Source organism: Sus scrofa, chromosome 1 (assembly GCF_000003025.6).
Source record: "Sus scrofa isolate TJ Tabasco breed Duroc chromosome 1, Sscrofa11.1, whole genome shotgun sequence".
Lineage (NCBI taxonomy): Eukaryota > Metazoa > Chordata > Mammalia > Artiodactyla > Suidae > Sus > Sus scrofa.
In genome coordinates this window covers 168,413,998-168,441,038 of record NC_010443.5, presented here as the reverse complement: position 1 = coordinate 168,441,038, position 27,041 = coordinate 168,413,998, and the positions used below count along the sequence as shown (strand labels likewise).

The 27,041-nt window shown below is 38.2% G+C and overlaps 1 protein-coding gene across 6 annotated transcripts in view; it reads left to right on the top strand.

Annotated features, from left to right (window-relative positions):
- The window catches only part of UACA (uveal autoantigen with coiled-coil domains and ankyrin repeats), a 99,521-nt gene that overhangs the window by 12,137 nt on the left and 60,343 nt on the right, over window positions 1–27,041 (top strand). The window contains exon 1 of one of the 6 annotated variants that reach the window (XM_021100814.1): window positions 11,190–11,208. The exons of the other annotated variants lie outside the window; for them this stretch is intronic. The gene's annotated coding sequence lies outside the window, so the exon portion shown is untranslated. Of the gene's footprint in view, window positions 1–11,189; window positions 11,209–27,041 lie in introns of those variants that run through there. 6 annotated transcript variants of the gene reach the window in all.

Sequence of the window (27,041 nt, the reverse complement as noted above, 5' to 3'; positions counted from 1 at the left end):
TGGCAGTTGTGTTCAGATGGAGTTGAGGGTCTAGCTTGGAGGTGGGCAAATTGTCTGAGTCTGCTACAGTAGTATAGGCAATGGTGGAAGGGATGGAAAGGAGGGCACACATTAGAGAAACATGGGTCACTTGAGACTCGGAGAAGTTATGACTTGGAGTCACATAGTCAACAGGCAAGTGGTCAGAGTCCCTGCCTACTAGCCCTGAGCAAGTCCCACTGAGAGCCCTGGGCCTGATGCAGTGTGGGGGAGGTGCAGTCCTAAACTGGAGGCAATACCACTTTAAAGGCTGGAGGGGAGAATGCTGTCTCCATCTTTTATGGTGCTAGCAACTTAGCATTTTCAAGTGCACTGATTCCTAGTCATTTGGGCAAAAGCTGAAAGTTCTGTTGATGTCATGTGAAAATACTTTTGAAAGCTTAACTTGCTCTGCGTATAATCATTATAAGCATAGGAGAATAAGAACCCTCAATTTAGAGTGTTTTGTCAGCTGTGGAAGACATTACCTGCATGTGTTTGATAGAGAGTTGAGGCTGTGGTTTAGTATTTTATATTTATGAGTGAATAAGCTTCTTTTCCATAGTATCATTCATAGATATCAATGTGCTCTTTCCACTGGTTAATACAAATAGGCAGAATCTGGTTTATTTTGCTGGGAACAAGTCTTTGCTTTGGAATTCTATTGAGGGACACGATCTACTTGTGTATTTGCCCTTGTAGAAATTATAGTTACTTTGAGACTAAAAATTTCAGTTCCACTCGTATTTGTCAGACTTTTTTTTTTTTGTTTCCCTTAACACTTTTATTGTCTACCCTAATTTTCTTCTGTTGCTCCTGGAACTGCTCTCTAGCCCCCTTGCTCTCCACTACTCCACCTTGTCAGCCTATTGGCAGACTGTTGGTAGTGTTTAACCTATAGTAGCTGAGATTTAGAAAAAGAGTTCTCTTCTCTCTCCAGAGGAGTGAAGTTCCTGAAGGCTAACAGACGTATTTATGGTCTATCACATTGTGCTTTCATTCAGCAGATATTTATTTAGCACTTTCTGTATGCCAAATTGGTTTGGATTCCTTCCTTCTTCCCTTCCTCTCTCCCTTCTTCCCCCTCTCCCTCCCTTCTTTCTCCTTCCTTCCTCCCTTCTTCTTTCCCTTCCCTTTACATTTATTTATTTATTTCTAGATTTGTGTGATGGGCATGGGGACTATCTTATACCAAAGTCAGTTGGCAGAATCCCTCTGAGAGGCCCTGCCAGCCTGATCCCTGGGTTGTGTCCTCGGTCTTAGTTCCTTAATGAACTTCGCATGAAATAGCCTGTCTGTGAGCTAGGTTTTCATATATGGCCCATTTACGTCCTCTACTCTTTTAAACTGCAGCTTTGTACTATAGAAACTGTCATTGGTTTCAGAGTTCTTTCCTTACTGGTTTTCCTAGGCATTAAGATTTGGCACTAACCTTTATTTCCACACTCACGCTTTGCCTTTTTGGTGTAACTAGAAAATTGACCCCAAAAGGTAACAGTTTTGTAAAAACTTGGCTTCTATATCTTTTTTTTTTTTTTTTAAACTATGGGAAAGTTCAGCTTCCTTTTTGATTTAACTGATTTTTAAATTCATATAATTTTATTTTCTTTCCAAGTTTTAATATGTTTAAACATTACTTTTTTGTTTGTTTGTTTGTTTTGGCATTTTAGGATTGGAAAGGACCTAAAGTTTTCTATTTCGATAGCTAAATGACCTTTAAGCTTTTTAACTGGAATCCGCAGTTAAAAATACATTTTCTGTTGGAATAGAGATGTGTGGGCAGAATTCTAAAAATGACCTTCCCTTATTCCCGCCCCCCCATCTCCAGGATCTTAAATTTGATGAACTAATATACCCATGATTATGTTACATGGCAAGCAAGATTTTGCAGATGTAATTTTAGGTCACTAATCACTGGACTTTGAGTTAAACAAAAAAGATTGTCCAGTGGACCTACTCTAATCACATGAGAATTTAAAAACAGATTTTTCTCTGGCTCTCAGCAGAATGGGAAGGCAGAGAGATTTGAAGGGCAAGAAGGACTTTCTACGTTGTTGATGGCTTGAGGATGGACAGGTCCCCGTGAAGAGTGCGAGAGGCCTTGAGGAGCGTGGAGGCTCTAAACTGACAGCCACCAAAACAGGGAACTCAGTTCTATAGCTCTAGGGAATGGAATTCTTTTTTTTTTTTTTGTCTTTTTGCCATTTCTTGGGCTGCTTCTGCAGCATATGGAGGTTCCCAGGCTAGGGGTCGAATTGGAGCTGTAGCTGCTGGCCTACATCAAAGCCACAGCAACTCGGCATCCGAGCCACATCTGCAAACCATACCACAGCTCACGGCAACACTGGATCCTTAACCTACTGAGCGAGGCCAGGGATCGAACCCTCAACCTCATGGTTCCTAGTCAGATTCATTAACCACTGAGCCACCATGGGAGCTCCAAGGGAATGGAACTCTACCAATAACCTGAATGAGCCTGGAAGCAAATTCTTCCTGGATGTGAACTCAGCCTGGCTGTCACCTTGATTTTGGCCTCAAGAGACCCAAAACAAAGAACTCAGTAGACCCCATCTGGACTTTTGACCTGCAAAACTGTGAACTCATCTATTTATGCATCATTTTTTAAGCCTCTATGTTTGTGGTAATTTTTAATACAGCAATAGAAAATGCAAGACTATTTTGCAATCGTATGAACAAATTCTGTGGAAGAAGTGGAGCTCTTCTTATAAATGAAAAAAATCAGAATAAAAAATGTAGGTACAGGGAAGTCCCATCGTGGCTTAGTGGTTAATGAATCTGACTAGGAACCATGACATTGCTGGTTTGATCCCTGGCCTCACTCAGTGGGTTAAGGATCTGGTGTTGCCGTGAGTTGTGGTGTAGGTCGCAGATATGGCTCGAATACTGTGTTGCTGTGGCTGTGGCATAGGCCAGCAGCTACAGCTTTGATTTAGCCCCTTGCCTGGGAACCTCCACATGCCGCGGGGGTGGCCCTAAAAAGACAAAAGACAAAAAAAAAAAAAAAAATGTACGTACAACCTGATAATAGTCATAAAAAAATTCACATGGAAGGACAACAGCAGGGGATTTATGAAGGTCATAGTTAATGGATTATGAAATTTTAATTTTCCATTTATTTGTATGATGTTAATTTTTATAATTAAAATAGATTTATATTAATACAATTTTAATAAACTTATTTATGTAAAACTAAGAACTTAATTTTATTTGGGAATTTATTGCTGGGAACTTGCAAGTTCACAGACCAGGAAGACTTTTGCTGGCAGATGTTACATGTGAAAAACTTCTGAGTGTTTTCCCTTTGATTAATTATTGAATATATATAATTAGGATAATTGGTAGCAAGAATCTTTAGGTAATAAACTAAAACCCTGTGTTCCTTAATATTTACCACATCACTAATTTGCTAAGGAAATAGCTTTTGCTGCCCTGTGTTGGGGAAGAAGAACAGGCCTGCACAGTTTTGAGATTCTGTGTAGAGGTCAAGACATGGGCCATTGGAAAGGTAGATTTAAATTGCTTTGTGTGGGAGTTCCCATCATGGCTCAGTGGAAAGGAATCCCACTAGGAACCATGAGGTTGTGGGTTCGATCCCAGGCTTTGCTCAGTGGGTTAAGGATCTGGCGTTGCTGTGAGCTGTGGTGTAGGTCACAGTCATGGCTCGGATCTGAAGGTGCTGTGGCTGTGGCGTAGGCCAGCAGCTGTAGCTCTGATTAGAGCCCTAGCCTGGGAACCTCCATAAGCTGAGGGTGTGGCCTTAAAAAGCAAAACAAAACAAAACAAAACACCTTATATATGGCCTTTAAAATAAAGATGTGAAAGGCTTTTTGCCAATTATTATTTGTCTCCAAGCCACTTGAAGTGATTTAGCCTTAATAAAGAGCTATATTGCAAAGGGTCATGTGAGTTAAGCTTTATCAGAGCTCTTTCTATACACAGTTGAGGAAATGGAACAGCAGTTTTCCTAATTGCTTAGATCTAATTACATTCCTGCTCTTGAACTGTTTTGATGGCGTTGGAAAGGTTGAGTCACAAAGGAGGAAGGAACTACACTTAGGACCCTTGACAAACACTTCTGGGTGTGGTGGTGTGTTTGGGTGTACTCCTAAGACAAATGAAGTGTCTCATTTAATGCAATGAGGCTGTCATGTAGGAGTTTTGTTGTTGATTCTTTTTTTTTTTTTTTGTCTTTTTGCCATTTCTTGGGCCGCTCCCGCGGCACATGGAAGGTTCCCAGGCTGGGGTCGAATCGGAGCTGTAACCACCAGCCTATGCCAGGGCCACAGCAACTCGGGACCCGAGCCGCATCTGCGACCTACACCACAGCTCACGGCAACGCCGGATCATTAACCCACTGAGCAAGGCCAGGGACCGAACCCGCAACCTCATGGTTCCTAGTTGGATTCGTTAACCACTGCGCCACGACAGGAACTCCCTGTTGATTCTGACCTATAGGATAAACTTCCTGTGTCTGCTTCTTGCTAACATTGAGGAGGGAAAGAACAGTATTGCATGGTGAAGATGAAACCCTATCCTATAGTTAGTTTTTGCATGAAACTGATTTATTAAAACCAACATCGCTAATCATAAGGTGTTTGCTTTTCAGCATTCCCGAGTGATAATGTTGATTCAGTTAAACAGCAGTAATTGGGAAAAGATGTTGAAAATGCTAACATTTCCGTTGAAAGTGTGAATATACGTGCTTAAAAATTATAAACCACTTTTAAACACAAAGCCAACTTTATAAAGGACAGTTTTGGAGTTCCTGGAATGCCCCTCTTTCCAACCTTCATACTTTCAAATCTTAAATGTTCCAGTTATATTTATGTGGGTGACTTTCTGCTGGGTTCTCTGGTTCCTTGTTTGGTACCGTCAGACTAGCTGTTAGGCAGGCCCTCTGATTCTTTGAGAGGTCACAGAGGTGATGAGTAAGTGCCAAGGCTTAGCATAGGAGAAACTTTGGGGATGTGGAAATCAGGGTGCTGTTTCCTGCTGTTAAGTGCAATTCCTGCTGGACTGGAGATGAGATTACATCAGCAGGTGCTTGCCTCATATTTTGGCTCATGGCCTGGCCCTGAGAGCAAATCCTTAAATTTGGTGCCCTAAGTACTTCACCCCCCTAACCTGGTCCCAGCTTGCTCACTGGTGTATATCTGAGTAATCCCATTTTCTTTTATTTTCTCTAAAGGAGAAACTATTATTTTTTACCCAGAGAATCCAGAATGAGGATCTTTAGATTGGTTGTTGTAAATATGACTTTACTTGGCCAATGCTATCACACATTTATACCCGATTGAAAACTGCTAAGAATTTGGTATACGTCTTACATATCTATAAGTAAAGTTTGCATTTTAGAATCATTTGAATGGCCTTTTAAAGTAAAATTAGTTTACATTGATAGGAATAAAACCAAGTTCTCTTTACCTTAATTCATCCCTTTGTAGCAGTGGTTTACATCTAGGAGTGATTTTTTTTTTTTCCCTCTAGGGGTTATTTGGCAATGTCTGGAGACATTTTTTGGTTATTACAATTTGGGGGTGTACTATCGACAACTAGTTGGTAGATGCAAGGGGATGCTGCTAAACATCTTACAGTGCACAGGACAGCAGACCTTCCACAGCAAAGACTTACCTGGCACAAAATTTCAGTAGTGCCAAGGTTGTAAATCAGTGCTTTATAGGATTCATAAAAAGTATAGTTTATATCATCCATTGTATTTTTCATTCCCCTCCTCCACCATCTTAGATGTACCAGTATTTTAAAATAGTGCTCTTGTTGTATGTATGGCATGCATACATTGGTTACAAATCAATGATGTAATCAGTGATACATTGATTACAAAATGGCCCCATTCTCCACCCTTCCCTGTATCCATAGTCTTTCCAATATGACTTGTTATTTCCCTGCTTCTTGAATGTAGGTTATATTTGTGCCTTTCTTTGGAAAATAGAATATATTGGAAATGATGTTGAGCCAAGTCTCAAATGGTCTTTCATGCTTCTGCTCTCTTCTTGTGAACAAGCCCATGCTTGCCTGGCTAGCCTCCTGGCTCAGCTGACAGCTTGCCAATCACCAGGTATGAAAGAGGCTGTCCTAGACTGACCAGTCTCTAGCCATTCTGGCCATTTGACTATAGACACATGCAGAGGCGAGATTACTCAGTCTCGCCTAGCAGAACTGTTGATCTGTAGACTCAAGAATAATAGTACAGGGTAGCTGTTTTTTTCTTTTTTGTATTTTTTCCATTATGGTTTATTTCAGGATATTGAATATAGTTCTCTGTGCTAGTCAGTAGGACCTTGTTTATCTACCCTCTAAATAATAGTTTGCCTATAATAATCCCAAACGTCCAATACTTCCCTCCCCACCCTCTATACACCTTGGCAACCACAAGTCTGTTCTCTATATTTGTAAGTCTGTTTCTTTTTTGTAGGTATGTTGATCTGTGTCATATTTTCGATTCCACATGTAAGTGATATCCCATGGTATTTGTCTTCCTCTTTCTGACTTCAATTAACGTAATAATCTCTCGATCTATCTATGTGCTACAAAAGGCATTTCATTCTTTTTAATGGCTAATATTCCACTGTGTGTACATATACGTGTGTATGTGTGTGTGTATCTTCTTTATCCATTCATCTGGAATGGACATTTAAGTTGTTTCCATAACTTGACTATTTTGTTTATTTGTTTGTTTGGTCTTTTTGCCTTTTCTAGGGCTGCTCCCGCAGCATATAGAGGTTCCCAGGCTAGGGGTGTAATCGGAGCTGCGGTGGCCTACACCAGAGCCACAGCAACGTGGGATCCGAGCCACGTCTGCGACCTACACCACAGCTCACGGCAACGCCAGATCCTTATCCCACTGAGCAAGGCCAGGGATCAAACCCACAACCTCATGGTTCCTAGTCAGATTCGTTAACCACTGTGCCACGATGGGAACTCTCCATAACTTGTCTATTTTGAATAGTGCCGTAATGAACACAGGGGTGCATGTATCTTTTTGAATTATAGTTTTGTCTAGGTATATGCCCAGAAATGGGATTGTTGATCACATGGCAACTCTATGTTTAATTTTTTGAGGAATCTCTATACTGTTTTCAATAGTGACTGCACCAGTTTACATTCCCACCAACAATGTAAGAGGGTTGACTTTACACTCTCTTTAGCATTTATTATTTGTAGACTTTAATTATAAAGTCTACAAATGACCATCATTAGATGGTCATTCTGACTGGTGTGAGGTGGTACCTCATTGTAGTTTTTATTTGCATTTCTCTAATAATTAGCGATGATGAGTATCTTTTCATGTACCTGTTGGCCATTGGTATGCCTTCATTGGAGAAATGTCTGTTTAGGTCTTCTGCTCATTTTCCCATTTTTTTAAATTGAATTGTATGAACTCTCTGTGTATGTTGAAAATTAAGCCCTTATTGGTTATGTGAATAAATAGTAGCTATTTTAAATTTCTGTGTTTGGTTTTGCAACAATAGAAAACTGATAACATTATGATAGAGTAATGCTTTTTGGAGGGAGTGGAATTCTAGGCAGAATTATTGTTTTTATTAATTATCCTAGAATTATAAATAATTCTAGGTAGAAGTCTTGTTAAGGCTTGTTGTCTTCATAATTTAAAAATAGGTAGGCCATCAAGTTTAGAGTGAAGTAAGCAAAGGGGAGAAAGTGGAAGGAAATTTTATTAGTGGTCTCTTGAGGGTTTGGATCATGTATGGGTAAGGTTTTGGATTGTGTTCAGATCTCAATCTGAGTCCAGTAGGCTAATTTGTTGTTTGTTTTTATTTTTTATTATTATTTTTTTTTACAGGACATCTCACAATTTGGGTTTGTTTGATTGCTCCCTAGTTACTATTCTTAGGTTAAATATTTATGACAAAAATACTAACTACTAGAGGTTTTTAAGCAAAGGAGTGGCATGATCTGAATTATATTTAAACAAATATTTTGAGAATATATAGAGAATACATAGAGAATAAACTGTAGTGGGGAAACAAGGGTAGGAGGGAAGGAAGCTAATTAGTAGATTTTTATAATGGTCCATGATGAAGAAACTGAAAAAAAAAATAAGCTGTAATAGTTTTTATTGCCATTAACTAATATAAATTAATTTTTGTAAGCAATTAAAAAATTTACTTTTGCATTTTATATACACTCTCACTTAAGAAATAATGACATGTTTTAAAAATTAGCCATTTAAAATAATATACTCATGGGTCTATTTAAAAACTCATCTTTCTCCAAAAACTTAAGGATAATTCCCAGAGAAAGGTGAGAAGGGAATAACAAATTAAAGAATGTGTGAGGCTGTGCCATATCTATACCATTGGAAAAATCTAAGCAAATTATTTGTAGGAATGAACCTCTGAAAGTGGCTTAGCTTCTGTGTAAGTGCTGTGCCTGATGTTGTTCTTTTTTTAAAAAAAATTCTTTCATTTTAAGTAGAAAGCTGTGGTTGACGTAAAAAAAGATACTCCTTCAAAAAAAAAAAAAGCCAACCATCTCATATTTAACAAAGTAATTATATTGTATAAATACATATAAGTAAGTAGATTTAGCTTGTGTATTTATTTATTTATTTATTTTTTCTTTGTACAGCCGCACCTGTGGCATATGGAAGTTCCCAGCCTAGGGGTTGAGTTGGAACTGCAGCTGAGGCCTATACCACAGCCACGGCAACACCAGTTCCGAGCCATACCTGCGACCTGTGCAGCAGCTTTGCAACAACACTGGATCCTTAACCTACTGAGTGAGGCCAGGGATGGAATCCTCTTCTTTGCAGAGACTGTGTTGGGTCCTTAACCTGCTGAGCCACAATGGGAACTTCTAGCACATGTTTTTAAATATAGGAAAAGTACTGTGGAAATCTAAAACCGAATAAACTTATTAGAAAGAATTCAACATAAAATTTAAGATTTTGACTTCAGGAGAAACAACGCAGTTTTTTTTTTCTCTCTTTAATGTATACTTTTATAAGACTGAATGAAATATCGTACTCTTTTTAATTTGTTCACAGTATCAGAATATTTCCCAAATACAGTCCTGCTACACTCAAAAGGGACAGAAAATCTTCCAGACACTCACACTCGGAGCCCTGATAGCCACCTATTAAAATTTGTCTGTCAACTCAGAATAGCAATTATTTTAAAGCACCACAGCTCTTCTGGATTTCAGATCTACTCATCATCAAACATTTTCCACATCCTTGAAATTCAGAAAAATAAGATGGAGAAAACAATACCTGAGAGTATCACTAGGCAATATTTGAAAACCAGTAAACTGAAACTCTTACTACATACAGTGTCTGCCCTGCCATTAGCAAAGTCATGAACGCTGCCACTGTCAGCCAAGAGGGTCTGTGCATAAGCATTTGTTAACTCTGATTAGAGTAATCACTGCAGGAATTCCTGTCATGGTGCAGCAGAAACGAATCCAACTAGAAACCATGAGGTTGAGGCTTCCATCCCTGGCCTTGCTCAGTGTGTTAAGGATCCGGCATTGCCAAGAGCTGTGATGTAGGTCACAGACACGGCTTGGATCTGACGTTGCCGTGGTTGTGGTGTAGGCTGGCAGTTGTAGCTCCAATTGGACTCCTAGCCTGGGAACCTCCATATGCCTCAGATGTGGCCCTAAAAAGCCGAGAAAAAAAAAAAAAAAAGAATAATCACTGCAATACACATAACTACAATCCTCGGTTAAGATGATAATAAAGGGATTGAACTTTAACTGAGGCCCATCATTTCTCAAGTACAAATAGTATTATTTGAAAGCTCTTGAATATGAGCATTTTTAAAAAAATCAATACAAAATATTCAAATTCCAATTGTATAGTAAAATATGATTTTAGAATACTTTGCTATAAATAGGAATTTGACTATAAAAGCAATACTTAAAACATACTAATTAATTTGAAGACTATTTATTCATGCCAGCTTCATATACAGCTACTTGACTGATGTAAGATATGTGAAAAATCAAAATTGCTTTTAAGGTATTTCCAAAACATGAAAACTGTAATAGCAATGGGATCCTGCTGTGTAGCTCTGGGAACTCTGTCTAGTCAATATGATGGGATACATAATGTGTGAAAAGAGAATGTATACATGTATGTGTAACTGTGACACCATGCTGTGCAGTAGAAATAATATATATATAAAAAATAAAAAAAAATAAAAAATAAACTAACCGATTTTGAAATCTTCCAATTAGCTTCCAAACCCCAAACTCTTTTTCTCTAAAGACATTTTCCAGTACAAATATTAGTATTATAGTCCCCAACATTAAATTCTAAAATCAAAGTACTTAAAATAATGAAAAAAACAAAACTGGGCCACTTGTTATTTATTCCTTTTTAAAAACTTTGTTTTCTCTGATTATAGAAAATTGTAAATCTTTAGAAATGATCATTTTGATTGTGAAAATTCTCCCTATTTACATATATGAGACATGTCAAGATGTCTAAAATATATTTGTTATGTGAAAAATTCAAGCTGGAGAACAGCCTATTAGTATAATTCTAGTTTGGCTAGTGGATAATTTTTTTTATTTGGAATAATATACACCAACTTCTTCATTAAACTCTTAAAAACAGTTTCCTGTGTTTAAGAGGTACAGGAATATAGGGTTCTCAAACATATTCCTGGACCACACTTGAAGGGATGAATTTAGATTTGAAGTGGTGTCATTCTGCATGTTGAGTAAACACAGGCACCAGGTCATTTTGATGCAGGTGGACTGCCTTCTGCTGAGCAGCCCTATGAAGTGTCTTAGCTGGTGTGGGGACAAAAGAAAGAATACAGCCAGTAAAGGAACCCTACCTTCAAAGAGAACTCCTCTTCTTGGTTCATTTCAGAGCTTCTTTGAAGAAAATTTCTGAAATTAAAAAGATTTGAAAACCACCATCTGAGAGAGCTGTCACTATCAAGTGGAAGTTCTAAGGCAGTTTCAGGCAATTATAAAATCTTAAACAATACTACCTTATGTATATATGGAGTTTTTAGTTTTTGAGAATATTTTCTCAATTATTTACATAAATTAAATTAATTAATTAATTTTGACAGGAAAGCATGACTTATTGTTCAGCATTAAGGAAGGGACAACACCACCAAGGCTCTCATGAATTCAGGGCCCACCATTTGTCCAGGGGGCTGCGATTAGGTATGTATTTGACCCCACAGTCATCCAGGATAAGCCGCTTTTCTGCCACCAAGTTTTCAAATTCATCTGCATTGAACTTAGTAAATCCCCAATTCTTAGAGATGTGGATCTTCTGGTGGCCAGGGAACTTGAACTTGGCCCTGCACAGTGCCTCAATCACATGCTCCTTGTTCCGCAGCTTGGTGCAGATGGACATTTTGACTTGGCCATTGTGGACCCTGGCCACAATACCTTGGGGCTTTCCAAAGGCACCACGCATACCTGTCTGGAGCCTGGATTGGGGACAGCATGCCAGTCATGAATGTCCACTGAAAAGGGCTGTCTCCAAGGTCCCTTAGGGCAACCTATACAGGCAACAGGCTGCATACACTACCGAGGAGGCCGCTGTTTGCAGCCATTGCACACTGGGCTCCCATGGGGAAAAGAGCACGGTCAGTTTAATTGGCTGCAAATCAATTATTTACATTTTAGCCAATTTAATCTGAGCAAGACAAATGAAAAGTGTATTAGGAATTAAAATATTTCTAGAATGATGAAGTATTTCAAATAATTTATAAATAGGTTGCCAATATAAATTTATCTGCTCTGTGGGCATTAAAGTTCATAAAAAAAATTCCTATTTAAAATGGAACCAGTTTTATAGTACTTCATTTTCTTTCCTTCCTTCCTTCCTTCCCTCCTTCCTTCCTTCTTTCCTTCCTTCCTCTCTCTCTCTCTTTCTCCCTCTCTCCCTCTCTCTACTCTTTCTCCTTTTCTTTCTTTTTTTTTAATATACTGATTTTTATTTTTTTCCATTTTAGCTGGTTTACAGTGGTGTTCTGTCAATTTTCTATTGTACAGCATGGTGACCCAGTTACACATACATGTATACATTCTTTTTTCTCACATTATCATGCTCCATCATAAGTGACCAGATATAGTTCCCAGTGCTACATAGCAGGATCGCGTTGCTAATTCATTCCAAAGGCAATAGTCTGCATCTGTTAACCCCAAGCACCCCATCCATCCCACTCCCTCCCCCTCCCCCTTGGCAACCGCAAGTCTATTCCCTAAGCCCATGATTTTCTTTTCTGTGGAAAGGTTCATTTGTGCCATGTATTAGATTCCAGATATGTGATATCATATGGTATTTGTCTTTCTCTGTCTGACTTGCTTCACTCAGTATGAGAGTCTCTAGTTGCATCCATGTTGCTGCAAATGGCATTATTTTGTTTTTTTTTATGGCTGAGTAGTATTCCATTGTGTATATATACCACATCTTCCTAATCCAATCATCTGTTGATGGACATTTGGCTTGTTTCCATGTCTTGGAAATTATGAATAGTACTGCAATGAACATATGGGTGCATGTATCTTTTTTTTTATTTTTTTATTTTTTTAAAGATACAATTTTATTTTATGTATATTTTTTTGACACATAAATCTTTTTTAAGGAAAGTTTTGTCCGGATATATGCCCAAGAGTGGGATTGCTGGGTCATATGGTAGTTAGTTCTATGTATAGTTTTCTAAGGTACCTCCATCCTGTTCTCCATAGTGGTTGTACCAGCTTACATTCAGTGCAACAGTGCAGGAGGGTTCCCTTTTCTCCACACCACCTCCAGAATTTATTATTTTTGGACTTAATAATAATGGCCATTCTTACTGGTGTGAGGTGGTATCTCCATGGTAGTTTTGATTTGCATTTCTTTAATAATCAGGGATGTTGAGCATTTTTTCACGTGCTTATTGGCCATCTATATATCTTCCTTGGAGAAATGTCTGTTCAGGTCTTTTGCCCATTTTTCCGTTGGGTCATTGGCTTTTTTGCTGTTGCGTTGTATAAATTGTATAGTTTAGAGTTTAAGCCCTTGTCTGTTGCATCATTTGAAACTATTTTCTCCCATTCTGTAAATTGCCTTTTTGTTTTCTTTTTGATTTCCTTTGCTGTGAAAAGCTTGTCTGTTTGATTAGGTACCATTGGTTTATTTTTGCTCTTATTTCTGTGGCCTTGGGAGAATGACCTGAGAAAATATTCATGAGGTTGATGTCAGAGAATGTTTTGCCTATGTTCTCTTCCAGGAATTTTATATTTAAGTCTTTCAGCCATTTTGAGTTTATTTTTGTGCACGGTGTGAGGGTGTGTTCTAGTTTCATTGCTTTGTGTGCAGCTGTCCAGGTTTCCCAGCAATACTTGCTGAAAAGACTGTCTTTTCCCCATTTTATGTTCTTACCTCCTTTGTCAAAGATTAATTGACCAGAGGTTGGTCTGTCTGTCTGTCTTTCTTTCTTTTTCTCTCTTTCTCTCTCTCTCTTTCTTTTTTTTTTAATGGCTGCACCCTTGGCATGTGGAAGTTCCTGGGCCAGGGATCAAACCTGTGCCATTGTAACAACCTGAGCTGCTGCAGTGACAGCACCAGGTCCTTAACCTACTGTGCCAAGGCAACTCCTCTTCATAGTATTTCTATGTGTTGCGATATCAGAATTTTAAGGTAATCTATTTGTTTTGATCACCTGTATTTTCTTCTTTTTTCCTTCCCTTCTCCTTCCTTCCTTCCTTCCTTCCTTCCTTCCTTCCTTCCTTCCTTCCTTCCTTCTTTCTTTCTTTCTTTCTTTCTTTCTTTCTTTCTTTCTTTCTTTCTTTCTCTCTCTCTTTCTTTCTTTCATTTTTTGTTGTTCTAGGGCTGCACCCACAGCATATGGAAGTTCCCAGGCTAGGGGTCAAATCAGAGCTGTAGCCACCAGCCTACACGAGAGCCACAGCAATGCTGGATCTGAGCCATGTCTGTGACCTACACCCAGCTCACAGCAATGCTGGGTCTTGAACCCAATGAGCGAGGCCAGGGATTGAACCTGTGTCCTCATGGATGCTAGTCGGGTTCGTTAACTGCTGAGCCACAGTAGGAACTCCTGATAATGTGTATTTTCCAACTGTTATCAGTAATTGTTTATGTAATAAAAGGAGAAAAAAATGATCAATATTGTGCTTTGTTAAATAATATTTTTACCAGTTTTAGAAACATAAATGTTAATTTTTTTTGGCTTTTTTTTTTTTTTTTTTTAGGGCTGCCCTCAAGGCATAGGCTAGGGGTCAAATCAGAGTTGTAGCTGTTGGCCTATACCACAGCCACGGCAATGTGGGATCTAAGCCAGGACTCTGACTACACAGCTCGGGGCAAGGCTGGATCCTTAATGTACTGATTGAGGCCAGGGATTGAACTCGAGTCCTCATGGATACTAGTTGGATTTGTTGCCACTGAACCATGAGGGGAACTCCTCAAGTCTTTTCTAATCCTGCATTCCATAGCTGCCAACTCTTGGTTAATTTTTAGATTTTTGTGTACAGCATAATGGAGTTTGTGGAGAAAAAACAATTGCAGTTTCGGAGCCAGAAGATTTGCTAAAGTCATCAAATTATGACAAAAATCTATCAAATAAGATTTGAATTTGAGGGATGTGTTTCACACCTTGTTGCTTTTTTTGATTGGATCTTTCAATATCTGTTTTCTGACTTGGTATAAATGAATAGAAGAATATCAGTTTGGGGCTCAAATTTACTATATACTTGGGAATGCTTACTATGTAAGGAAGGAGTTAAATCTGTAAAAAGTTCACACTATTGAAGGCAGTTGGAGGTATGTTTTGGTTTAAAATAGTGTAGTATATGCACTTCTGAAAGAAGCACATGAAGCACACCTTTTAACTGGTTATTACCAGCTCTACCAAATCACTAAACACAGATTTCCTTGAAAAGTAAAACTCTGTAGTATGGCGTAAAAGACTCAATTTCAAGATAGATTTTCAGTTGAATATTTGTTACAAACCAGGCCATACATATATTAAATTTTTTAAAAAATTTAAATCAGAAGTGTTAAAGTGCTATCATATGTTTAGGTTTCTGTGCTCTTAAAAAATTCTTCTCTTTGAAAGGCACAATTTTTCTGTGAGTGTGTGTGTTAAGGATATTTCCGTATTATTATTATCTCTCAGACTTTATGAATGACAGCCTGCCTCAGAAGCAATACAAAGCAAAATATTCATAATGTTATTTTACATGCATATGACCACCTCTTAATCTGAAGTAGTCAGATTTAGAAAGAATTCTTTTGATTTCAGTATTTGTTAATTTAAGTTTATTCAGTCTCTCAACAGATACTTAAGTGCTACTCTTTGCAGTCAAGTGGCTGGGTTCTGAGGATATGGTGTACTACCTACTCTTCAGGAGCTTGTAGACAGACAAATGGGGGAAGACAGTGTTACAGTGTTAACATACTTAAATATAAAGCTATATAGCTCTGTGTAATAAGCTCTGTGAAGGAGAGGTATATCAGAATATATAATAAGGAAGGCCTTGAAAAGGCAAGAGTCATAATTAGATAAGGGAGAAAGAAAAAACCTAAGAAAAACTGCTCAGTGATCAGGAGATTCTCAGCCTCCAGGAAAAAGACTTTAGACTGTTGATGCTGCAGATGATGCAAGACATTGGGAATAAACTGGAGGCAAAGATGGATAATTTGCAGGAAACGCTGAGCAAAGAGATGCAAGATATAAAACTTAAGCAAGAAGAGATGCAAAATACAATAACTGAAATAAAAAATTCATTAGAAGCAGCCAACAGCAGAATACAGGAGGCAGAAGAATGAATAAGTGAGGTGGAGAGGACAGATTAGTGGAAATCATGGATGTGGAACAGAAAAGAGAAAAAAGATTGAAAACAAATGAAGAGAGTCTCAGAGAACTCTGGGACAATGTTAAACTTACCAACATCCATATTATGGGGGTGCCAGAAGGAGAAGAGAGAGAGAAATGGACAGAAAAAATATTTGAAGAGATAATAGCTGAAAACTTCCCTAACATGGGAAAGGAACCACTCATTCAAATCCAGGAAGTGCAACAAGTACCATATAAAGTAAACCCAAGGAGGAACACCTCAAGACACATATTAATCAAACTAACCAAAATTAAAGACAAAGAGAAAAAATATTGAAAGCAGCCAGAGAAAAGAAATAAATAACATACAAGGGAACCCCGATAAGGTTATCAGCAGATTTTTCAGCAGAAACTCTGCAGGCCAGAAGGGAGTGGCATGATATACTTAACGTGATGAAAGGAAAAAACCTGCAACCAAGATTACTTTACCCAGCAAGGCTGTCATTCAGATTTGAAGGGGAAATCAAAAGCTTCACAGATAAGCAAAAGCTAAGAGAATTCAGCAACACTAAACCAGCTTTACAACAAATACTAAAGGAATTTCTCTAGACAGAAAAGGCCTCAACCAGAAACAAAAATACCACAAATGACAGGGCTTACCAGCAAAGGTATATATACAGTAAAGACACTAAATCACCCATGCACAATTATGCCACCAAAGTCAGAAATCGTAAGAAGAGGAGGGTACATATGCAGGACACTGGAGATGCACTTGCAATTAAGAGACCAACAACTTAAAACAATCTCATGTATACACACACACACACACACACACACACATATGTGTATATATATATATAGACTCTTATATTAAACCTTCAGAATAACTGCAAACCAAAAATCTTCAATTGATACACAAACAAATAAGAAAAATCAAATATTACACTAAAGATAGTCATCAAACCACAAGAGAAGAGAACAAAAGAAGAAGGGAAGAAATAAGAGCAACATCAACAAAAAATCCAAAGTAATTAATAAAATGGCAATAAGAAAATACATATCAATAATTACCTTAAATGTTAGTGGATTAAATGCCCCAACCAAAAGACACAGGCTGGCTGAATGGATACAAAAACAAGATCCATCTATATGCTGGCTTCAAGAGACCCACTTCACTTCTAGGACACATACAAATTGAAAGTGAGAGGGTGGAAGAAAATATTCCATGCAAATGGGAATCAAAAGAAAGCTGGAGTGGCAATACTCATATCAGACAAAATAGACTTTAAAATGAAGAATATTTTAAGGGACAAGGAAGGTCCCTACCTAATGATCAAAGGATCAATCCAAGAAGAAGATACAGCAATTTTAAATATCTACACACCCAACATAGGTTCACCACAATGTATAAGGCAGTGGCTAACAACCTTAAAAGGATAAATCGACAATAACACAATAATAGTGGGGGACTTTAACACCCTACTTACAGCAATGGACAGATCATCCACACAGAAAATCAATAAGGAAACACAGGCCCTTAATGAAGCATTAGACCAGATGGACCTAATAGATATTTATGGGACATTCCATCCAAAAGCAACAGAATACACATTCTTCTCAAGTGCACATGGACCATTCTCTAAGATTGATCACATCCTGGGCTACAAATCCAACCTTGGTAACTGTAAGAAAATTGAAATCATAGCAAGCATGTTTTTCGACCACAACGCTATACGACTGGAAATCAACAACAAGAAAAAAAAAACTGCAAAAAACACAAACACATGGAGACTCAACAACATGCTACTAAACAACCAATGGATCACCGAAGAAATCAAAGAGGAAATTAAAAAATACCTTGAAGCAAATGACAACAAAGATACGACACTCCAAAACCTATGGGATTCAGCAAAAGCCATTCTAAGAGGAAAGTTTATAGCAAAGATGTCCACCTCAGGAAGCAAGAAAAATCTCAAATAAACAAGCTAACTTTACATCTAAAGCAGCTAGAAAGAGATCAATAGACAAGACCTAAAGTTAGAAGGACAGAAATCATAAAAGATCAGAGTAGAAATCAATGAAATAGAAACAAAGAAAACCATAAAAAAGATTCATGAAGTGAAAAGCTGGTTCTTTGAAAAGATCAACAAAATTGGTAAACCCTTAGCCAGACTTATCAAGAAAAAAAGAGATAGGACTCAAATCAATAAAATTAGAAATGAAAAAGGAGAAGTAACAACAGACATCACAGAAATACAAAGGATCATAAGAGACTAAATATGCAACTATATGCCAATAAAATGGAAAACCTAGAAGAAATTCTTAGAAAAGTACAATCTTCCACAACTAAACCAAGATGAAATAGAAAAGATGATCAGACCAATCACAAGTACTGAAATTGAAACTGTGATTACAAAACTTCCAACAAACAAAAGTCCAGGACCAGATGGCTTCACAGGAGAATTCTATCAAACATTCAGGGAAGAGCTATCACCTATCCTTCTGAAACTATTCCAAAAAATTGCAGAGGAAGGGACACTCCCAAACACATTTTATGAGGCCACCATCATCCTGATACCAAAACCAGACAAAAATACCACAAAAAAGGAAAACTACTGGCCAATTTCACTGTTGAACATAGATGCAGAAATCCTCAACAAAATACCAGCAAACCAAATCCAACAATACATTAAAAGGATTGTACATCATGATCAAGTGGGATTTATCCCAGGGATGCAAGGGTTCTTCAGTATCCGCAAATGCATCAGTGTGATACCCCACATTAACAAACTGAAGAATAAAAACCATATGATCCTCTCAATAGACGCAGAAAAAGCCTTTGACAAAATCCAATACCCACTTCTGATAGAAAACCTTCTGAAAATGGGCATAAAGTGAACCTGCCTCAACATATAAAGGCCATATATGACAAACCCACAGTGAACATCATTCTCAGTGGTGAAAAGCTGAAAGAATTCCCCCTGAGATCAGGAACAAGATAAGGATGTCTGCTTTCGCCACTACTGTTAACATAGTTTTGGACGTCCTAGCCACAGCAATCAGAGAAATAAAAGAAAAAAAAAAGGAATCTAAATTGGAGTGGAAGAGGTAATACTATCACTGTTTGCAGATGACGTGATACTATACCTAGAGAATCCTAAAGGCTCTACCAGAAAACTGTTAGAGCTCATCCACGAATTTGGCAAAGTCGCAGGATGCAAAATTAATACACAGAAATTGACTGCATTTCTATATACTAACAATGAAAGGTCAGAAAGAGAAATTAGGCAAGCAATCCCATTTACCATCACATCCAAAATACCTAGGAGTAAACCTACCTAAAGAGACAAAAGACCTGTACCCTGAAAACTATAAGACACTGATGAAAGAAATCAAAAGATGACACAAATAGATGGAAAGATATACCATGCTCGTGGATTGTAAGAGTTAATATTATCAAAATGACTATACTACCTAAGGCAATCTACAGATTCAATGCAATCCCTATCAAATTACCAAGGAGATTTTTCACAGAACTCAAACAAAATATTTTAAAGTTTGTTTCGAAGCACAAAAGACCCAGAATAGCCAAAGACATCCTGAAAAAGAAAAATGGAAATGGAGGAATCAGGCTCCCGCACTTCAGACTATACTACAAAGCAACAATCATCAAAACCGCATGGTACTGGCACAAAGACAGACATATAGATCAGTGGAACAGGTTAGAAAGTCCAGAATTAAACCCACGCACCTACAGCCAACTAATCTATGACAAAGGAGGCATGAATATACAATGGAGAAAAGACAGCTTGTTCAATAAGTGGTGCTGGGAAAACTGGACAGTCACATGGAAAAAGAATGAAATTAGAAAACTCCCTAACACCAGACACAAAAATAAACTCCAAATGGATTAAAGACCTAGATGTAAGACCAGATACTATAAAACTCTTAGAGGAAAACATAGGCCAAACACTCTCTGACATAACTGACAGCAACATCTTCTCAGATCCACGTCTTAGAGTATTGACAAAAAAAAAAAAAAAAAAAAAAAAAAAACCCAAAAATAAAAATAAACAAATGTGACTTAAAAATTTATGCACAGCAAAGGAAACCCTAAACAAAACGAAAAGACAACCCACAGAATGGGAGAAAATCTTTGCAAGTGAATCAAATGACAAGGGATTCATCTCCAAAATTTATAAACAACTTCTGCAGCTCCATACCAAAAAAACAAACAACCCCATCAAAAAATGGGCAGAAGATCTAAACAGACAGTTCTCCAAAGAAGACATACACATGGCCAAACAACACATGAAAAGATGTTCAACATCACTCATTATTAGAGAGATGCAAATCAAAACCACTCTGAGGTACCACCTTACACCAGCCAGAATGGCCATCATCAAAAAATCTACAAACAGGGGAGTTTCCGTCATGGTGCAGTGGTTAAGGGACCCAACTAGGAACCATGAGATTGCGGGTTTGATCCCTGGCCTTGCTCAGTGGGTTGAGGATCCGATATTGCCATGAGTTGTGGTGTAGGTTGCAGACACAGCTCAGATATCTGGTGTGTTTGTGGCTGTGGTGTAGGCCCGCATTACACTGGAGAAAAAGGAACCCTATTACACTGTTGGTGGGATTGTAAATTGGTGCAACCACTGTGGGAAACAGTATGGAGATTCCTCAGAAAACTAAACATAAAACTACCATTTGATCCAGCAATCCCACTCCTGGGCATCTATCCAGAGAAAACCATGAGTTGAAAAGACACATGTACTCCACTGTTCATTACAGCACTATTGACAATAGCCAAGACATGGAAACAACCTAAATGTCAAAGAAGTACATATACACAATGGAATATTACTCAGCCATTAAAAGGAACGAAATACCCACATTTTTAGCAACATGGATGAACCTAGAAATTATCATGCTAAGTCAAGTCAGTCTGACAATGAGACACCAACATCAAATGCTGTCACTGACATGTGGAATCTGAAAAAAGGACAGACTGAACTTCTTTGCAGAGCAGATACTGACTCACAGACTTTGAAAAACTTATGGTTTCCAAAGGAGACAAGTTGAGGGGTGGGGGGATGCGCTGGGGGTGTGGGATGGAAATCCTATAAAATTGGATTGTGATGATCATTGTACAACTATAAATGTAATAAATTCATTGAGTAATAAAGAAAAAAAAATAAGGAAGGCCTGACTTGACCTGGGAAGTCACAGAAAGTGTCTCTGCAAAAGTTGAGCTGAGATCTTAAAATAATGGGTTATTATTGAGTTGCATAGAGGAGGGACACTGTTCTCAGGTACTCTGTAGGGGAACTCGCTACTTTTATTTATTTATTTTTTTGTCTTTTGTCTTTTTTTAGGGCTGTACCCTTGGCATATCGAGGTTCCCAGGCTGGGGGTCCAATTGGAGCTGTTGATGCTGGCCTACGTCATAGCCACAACAACGCCAGATCCGAGCAGTGTCTGTAACCTGCAGATGGCAACACCAGATCCTTAAACCACTGAGTGAGGCCAGGGATCGAACCCGCAACATCATGGTTCCTAGTCAGATTCTTTTCTTCTGTGTCTCTATGGGAATTCCAAGGAGCTCACTACTTTTGAAGAACTTCACTGTGAGAAGAGATTGGTGGGCTGGGGAGAGAGTATCCAGCTTTAAGATTACACTTCAGAGGTCAGTAGGGACCAGACCTTAAAGAATTGTAGAGATCGTGTTAAGGATTTTTATTTTATTTTTTTTGGCCATGCCCATGGCTTGCGGAGATTACTGGGCCAGGGATCAAACCTGTGCCACAGCAGTGACCCAAGCAACTGCCGTGACAACACCCGATCCTTAACTGGCTGAGCCACCAGGGAACTCCAAGCATTTTGATTTTGAGAGCAGTAGGACATTATTAAAAGTGTAATTACAGTAAGTTTACATTTTAAAAGTTAGTATATTTGAATTTGATAGTTGTATGGTAATTCTTTTATAGTTATGCTGTCCACCACAAGTCAGCACCTTCCTGCTGCTGCTGGTGGTAATGGTAGCATTAATACTTAACTGCCATTTATTTTGTACTTATTTTGTAAACTCTGATTCTTATAATTAATGAGGTGGTTGATATTAGCTTCATTAAAAGATGAGGAAACTGATCCTCAGAAGGAATAAATAATTTGACCAAGGTTGTTAGCAAATTAAGTAATCAAGCTGGGAAACTCACTGGGCATTCAGTCCAGGGTTTTCTGCTGTCAAATTCCAGTTGGCTAATAGGAGCACACTCAAATATAGACCCATTTACATTTTCTGGCCAAATTATACATTCAGTTAAGTTCTTAAAGATATTTTTAGTAATGAGACATTAGTGCTTCTCAGTTTTCAAACTGAATTTAATTCTAATTTCTTAGTGTCCAGCAGAGGGAGCCAGAAAGATTGATATTCCAATACACTTTGGAATTCTCCTAGTTAGAAATATTCATTCATAAGCAATTCTATTGAACTCATACTAAGGATAATCATTTAAATGTAATGTGTAGGAGTTCCCGCCATGGCGCAGAAGAAATGAATTTGACTAGTAACAATGAAGTTGCGTGTTCGATCTCTGGCCTTGCTCAGTGGGTTAAGGATCTGGCGTTGCTGTGAGGAGTAGTGTAGATCGCAGACGCAACTCGGATCTGGAGTTGCTGTGGCTGTGGTGTAGGCTGGCACCTGTAGCTCCGATTCGACCCCTAGCCTGGGAACCTCCATATGCTGCATATGTGACCCTAAAAAGCAAAAAAAAAAAAAAAAAATGTAATATGTATATTTTGATTTAAAAGTAAATTGCCGGAGTTCCCGTTGTGGCGCAGTGGTTAACGAATCCGACTAGGAACCATGAGGTTGTGGGTTTGGTCCCTGCCCTTGCTCAGTGGGTTAACGATCCGGCGTTGCCGTGAGCTGTGGTGTAGGTTGCAGATGCGGCTCGGATCCCGCGTTGCTGTGGCTCTGGTGTAGGCCGGTGGCTACAGCTCCGATTCAACCCCTAGCCTGGGAACCTCCATATGCCGCGGGAGCGGCCCAAGAAATAGCAACAACAACAACAACAAAAACAACAAAAAGACAAAAGACAAAAAAAAATTAAATAAATAAAAAAAAAATAAAAGTAAATTGCCTTTCTAGGTATTGAAGAGTCTGGAAAGGATATGTAACAAAATATAAAGTTTTTTTATCCTTTAATGGTGATTTTGATAGGTTTTCTTTTCTGCTTTTAAAAAAATATATATTAGTCTTGTCTATTTTTTCTATTATTAATATGTATTGTAATAAAAAATAACATTGTTTATATGGGTAGTTTAAGGACTATTAAATAGTTTATAAAGTGTTTAAATTTTTTTCTTTCTTTTTAGGGCCTCACCTGTGGCATATGGAAATACCCAGACTAGGGGTCAAATCAGAGCTACAGTTGCAGGCCTGTGCCAAAGCCACAGCAACACTAGACCTGAGCCACATCTGCGATCTATGCTGCAACTTGCAGCAATGCTGGATCCTTAATTCACTGACAGGGATTGAACCTGCATCCTTAAAGAACTTATGTTGGATTCTTAACCTGCTGAGCAACAGCAGGAACTCCAGAATGTTTGCTTTTTAATCTAAAATGCATCACCAGTCAGTTTAATGCATCATTAATTTGCTTGGGAAATATTTTTCATATTGACACATTTAGGCCAGCACTTATCTGGATCTTTAAAATGCTGAATTACTGTAGTCTAAATTAAAAAAAATGTATTAGACTGCTGGTTGTCATATTAATAAGAACATTTTAGAGTATAAAAGAAAAATTCTTTATGCATAATATATTTAATAAGATTCAGTCTTAGAATTAAGTTCATGATACCATTTTCTCCTGCATCTATTTTGTAGAATTGAGAAATAGTATAAAACCAAGTTATTCCTTTTATGGAGTGATTACTAATCTGTACCTCTTTTTGACAGCATGGTATAGAAAAAAGTTGAAGTTTAGAATTACATCATCTTGAATTTGAATTCTTACTTTGTCAATTGGTAGCTAATTCATGTTGGCAAGTAACTAAACTTCTCTAAGTTCCTTTCTCTTTATATGAAAAATCAGGTTGGTAAAAAAATTATTTTTTGATTATAATTGAGGACTGTGGAGTGTGTATAAAGTATTTATTATTAACAATAAAAGTTAATTTTTCAGGTTTGCAACCTTAGTTTTGTTTTTGCCACAACCTCATTTCCAAAAGGTAAACTGATCTGATTTATCCTTTGTAGAATCTATACTGACCCATACCCCTAACTGCTATAGAAATGTAACTCCTTCATTAACTGAACTCATCTGTAGCCATAGACATCTTGCACTATATTCAGCTACCAAAATAATAGCTACACCACAGAATTCATCCCCCTTTTACCATTTGTTATATTTGATTTCTGTATTAGTCATCTTTGCTGCAGAAACAAATAACCCCTAGATCTTGATGGCTTGAACCCATATTACATTACATGTGCACTCTGGGCTGCCTGTGCAGAGTGGCTCTACTCCTCCTGTTTTCATTCTAAGACTCAGACTGAAGGAGCAGCCTCTGTCTAGATATGCCATTTGAATGGTACTAAGAACTCAGAGAGCTGGCTCAAACTTGCAGTACCTCATAAAGCTTCCATCAGGTGTGGAGTGCTTCATGGCTGCCAGAGCATGGCACCTGGCTGGGCTCAAAGTCAGTGAGGCACAGGGACAAATATTTTTCCCATTGGAGGCATAGGCAAGTTGTTGTAAGTCAATATGCAGGGGTTATAGTAGCCTCTTCCAAGGATGGGTATGGTAAATAGTGAATAGTCTGTTCTCTTGACCACAAATACTAGCTTTCTTCCCTTCTGCATACAAGATTTGTTTATCCCTTCCTTAAGAAAAATTCCCCAAGAATTTCTTTCAATCACATTAAAGTCTTAAACCATGTTAGAATTTCTGCATCATTTCAGTATGTAGATTTTCTTAAACCAGAGGGTTAGGGTTAGGGTTAGGGTTAGGGTTAGGGACCAGTTATCCTTCGCCCTCCATCTCGCCAACATACAGTAATGGAACAGGGGTAGGCTATCCACAGTAAACACTCCTGTTAAGAATGGGGAAGAATGGAGTCACTGGTCTCTGGCAATTCTTAGAATATTGTTGGATAAATATTTTCTTGGCACTGAGGGATGTTCCTTGATTAGGCCCTGGATTTACTCCTGTTTGAGATTCCCCAGTCCATGGTGTTGTGTGTGTGTGTGGCCATCAGGCTATGTCCTCTGTGAGGTGTTTCCTTTAATATTTTCCTCATCCATATTTGAACAGAGTATTGGAAGGTATACCCTTTTGGCTGGGGAATGAGGTGATGTGTTGAGTGGCTTTCCTGGCCTGCTTCTAGCCTGTAGAAATCTGGGGACCCAAAGATGATCTTGAATAGTGACAGACCCTTAACTCAGGCCCGGGGTTGTTTTGGAAGTTGTCTTTTGTCTTTTTACCTATTTAGGTTTAGTCAGATCAATGTGCTAATAACTGTATCCTCAACTCTTTGAGATGTGCTATGTTTTTTTTTTTTGCCTTTTTTTTTTTTTTTTTTTTTTTTTTTTTGCTGTTTAGGGCTGCACTCTTGGTATGTGGAAGTTCCCAGGCTAGGGGTTGAATCAGAGCTACAGCTGCCTGCCTGCACTACAGCCACAGCAACGTGGGATCCAGCTAATCTGCAACCTACACCACAGCTCATGGCAACACCAGATCCTTAACCCACTGAGCGAGGCCAGGGATCAAAGCTGCATCCTCATGGATACTAGTCGGATTTGTTTCTGCTGCGCCATAATGGGAATTCCTGAGATGTGCATTTTTTTCTCTAGATAGGAATATAGTTATCCTGTGCTTATCAGGTTTCTGTGGGACCACATCCTTAGTCTCTTCCTGTGGGGAGTTCCCCTCCAAGCCACTTTGTTTCACTGAAAGGTTTATTGGATGAAAGGAAAACATTTGTTTCCTTTACTCACAACTCAATACCCTTGTACTCCCAAGTGTGTGTGGGTTTTTCCACATTAAGCAATTCTCCAGTTCCTCTTGAGCACTGACTGGGTGTCCTACAGTGTAACTCAGTTCTGACACTACCCAGAGTTAGCTCAGACTTTACAGGTTAAGGGCTCAATCCCATAAGACCACCCCTCTGCTACTTTAGACACCAATCACAAGTTCAGTCTTTTCACCAAGTTGTAGAATTTTTTACACCTAACAGTTTTATTTACCGCTGCATTTTATGGTTTTCCATCTTTTTCAATCTCCAGTAACAGTTTTCTTGCTGTCTGCTACCTGGCCTCAATGCCTACATCACAAATAAATGTATTTTTGATGGTGGTGATTGTGAAGATAGTGCCCTACGTCACTAGTTTCTGCAGTGTTCAGCTTTGTTGTAGTAATTACCTAATTTCAGTGGTTTCTCAAAACAACAAACTTATATTTCCTAAGCTTATGTTGTAGATTGTGGGTCAGCTCTAGAGAACTAGCCTGTGACTTCCCTCCAGAACCAAGGCTGAAGGAGCAACCCTTATGTTAAATATGGCAACCTCCTGACAAAGTACTAAAGCAAGACTGGCCCAAATTCAAGTTGCTGTTTCAAGTTTTTGCTTAGATGTGATGTACATCTGTTCACATTCTGTTGGCGAAAACATATGATGTGGGCAGTCAAAATTAATAAGCTAAGGATGTCTATTCTTTCCCTGTGAGATATGCATAAATCCCACATCTGCATGTGTATGGGTGTGTATTCTACATATATACATATATGTGTGTGTGTACATATATATAAAATCATCTTGCAAGGGAGGGGATTGACTAATCTCGATACTACTGTCTATCACAACTTTCTCACATACTTTTGAATAATGCACAAAAATCCGAGTATACTCTTTTTAAAATTTGAGGTCGTATTATCTTAATATATTGTATCAATCAAGGTTCTCCAGAGAAAAAGAACTAATAGGAGAGATCTATATATCTATATCTCGTACATATCTCTATATCTGAGAGAGATTTATATACTTTAAGGGATTAACTTAAATGATTACGGGGGGCTGGAAAATCTAAAGTGTGTAAGGCAGGTGGGCAGGCTAGGAACTCAGGCAGGATTTCTGTGTTTACAGTTATGAGTTAGGATTGCTTCTTCTCTGGGAATTTTCAGTTTTTCCTCTTTAGGTTT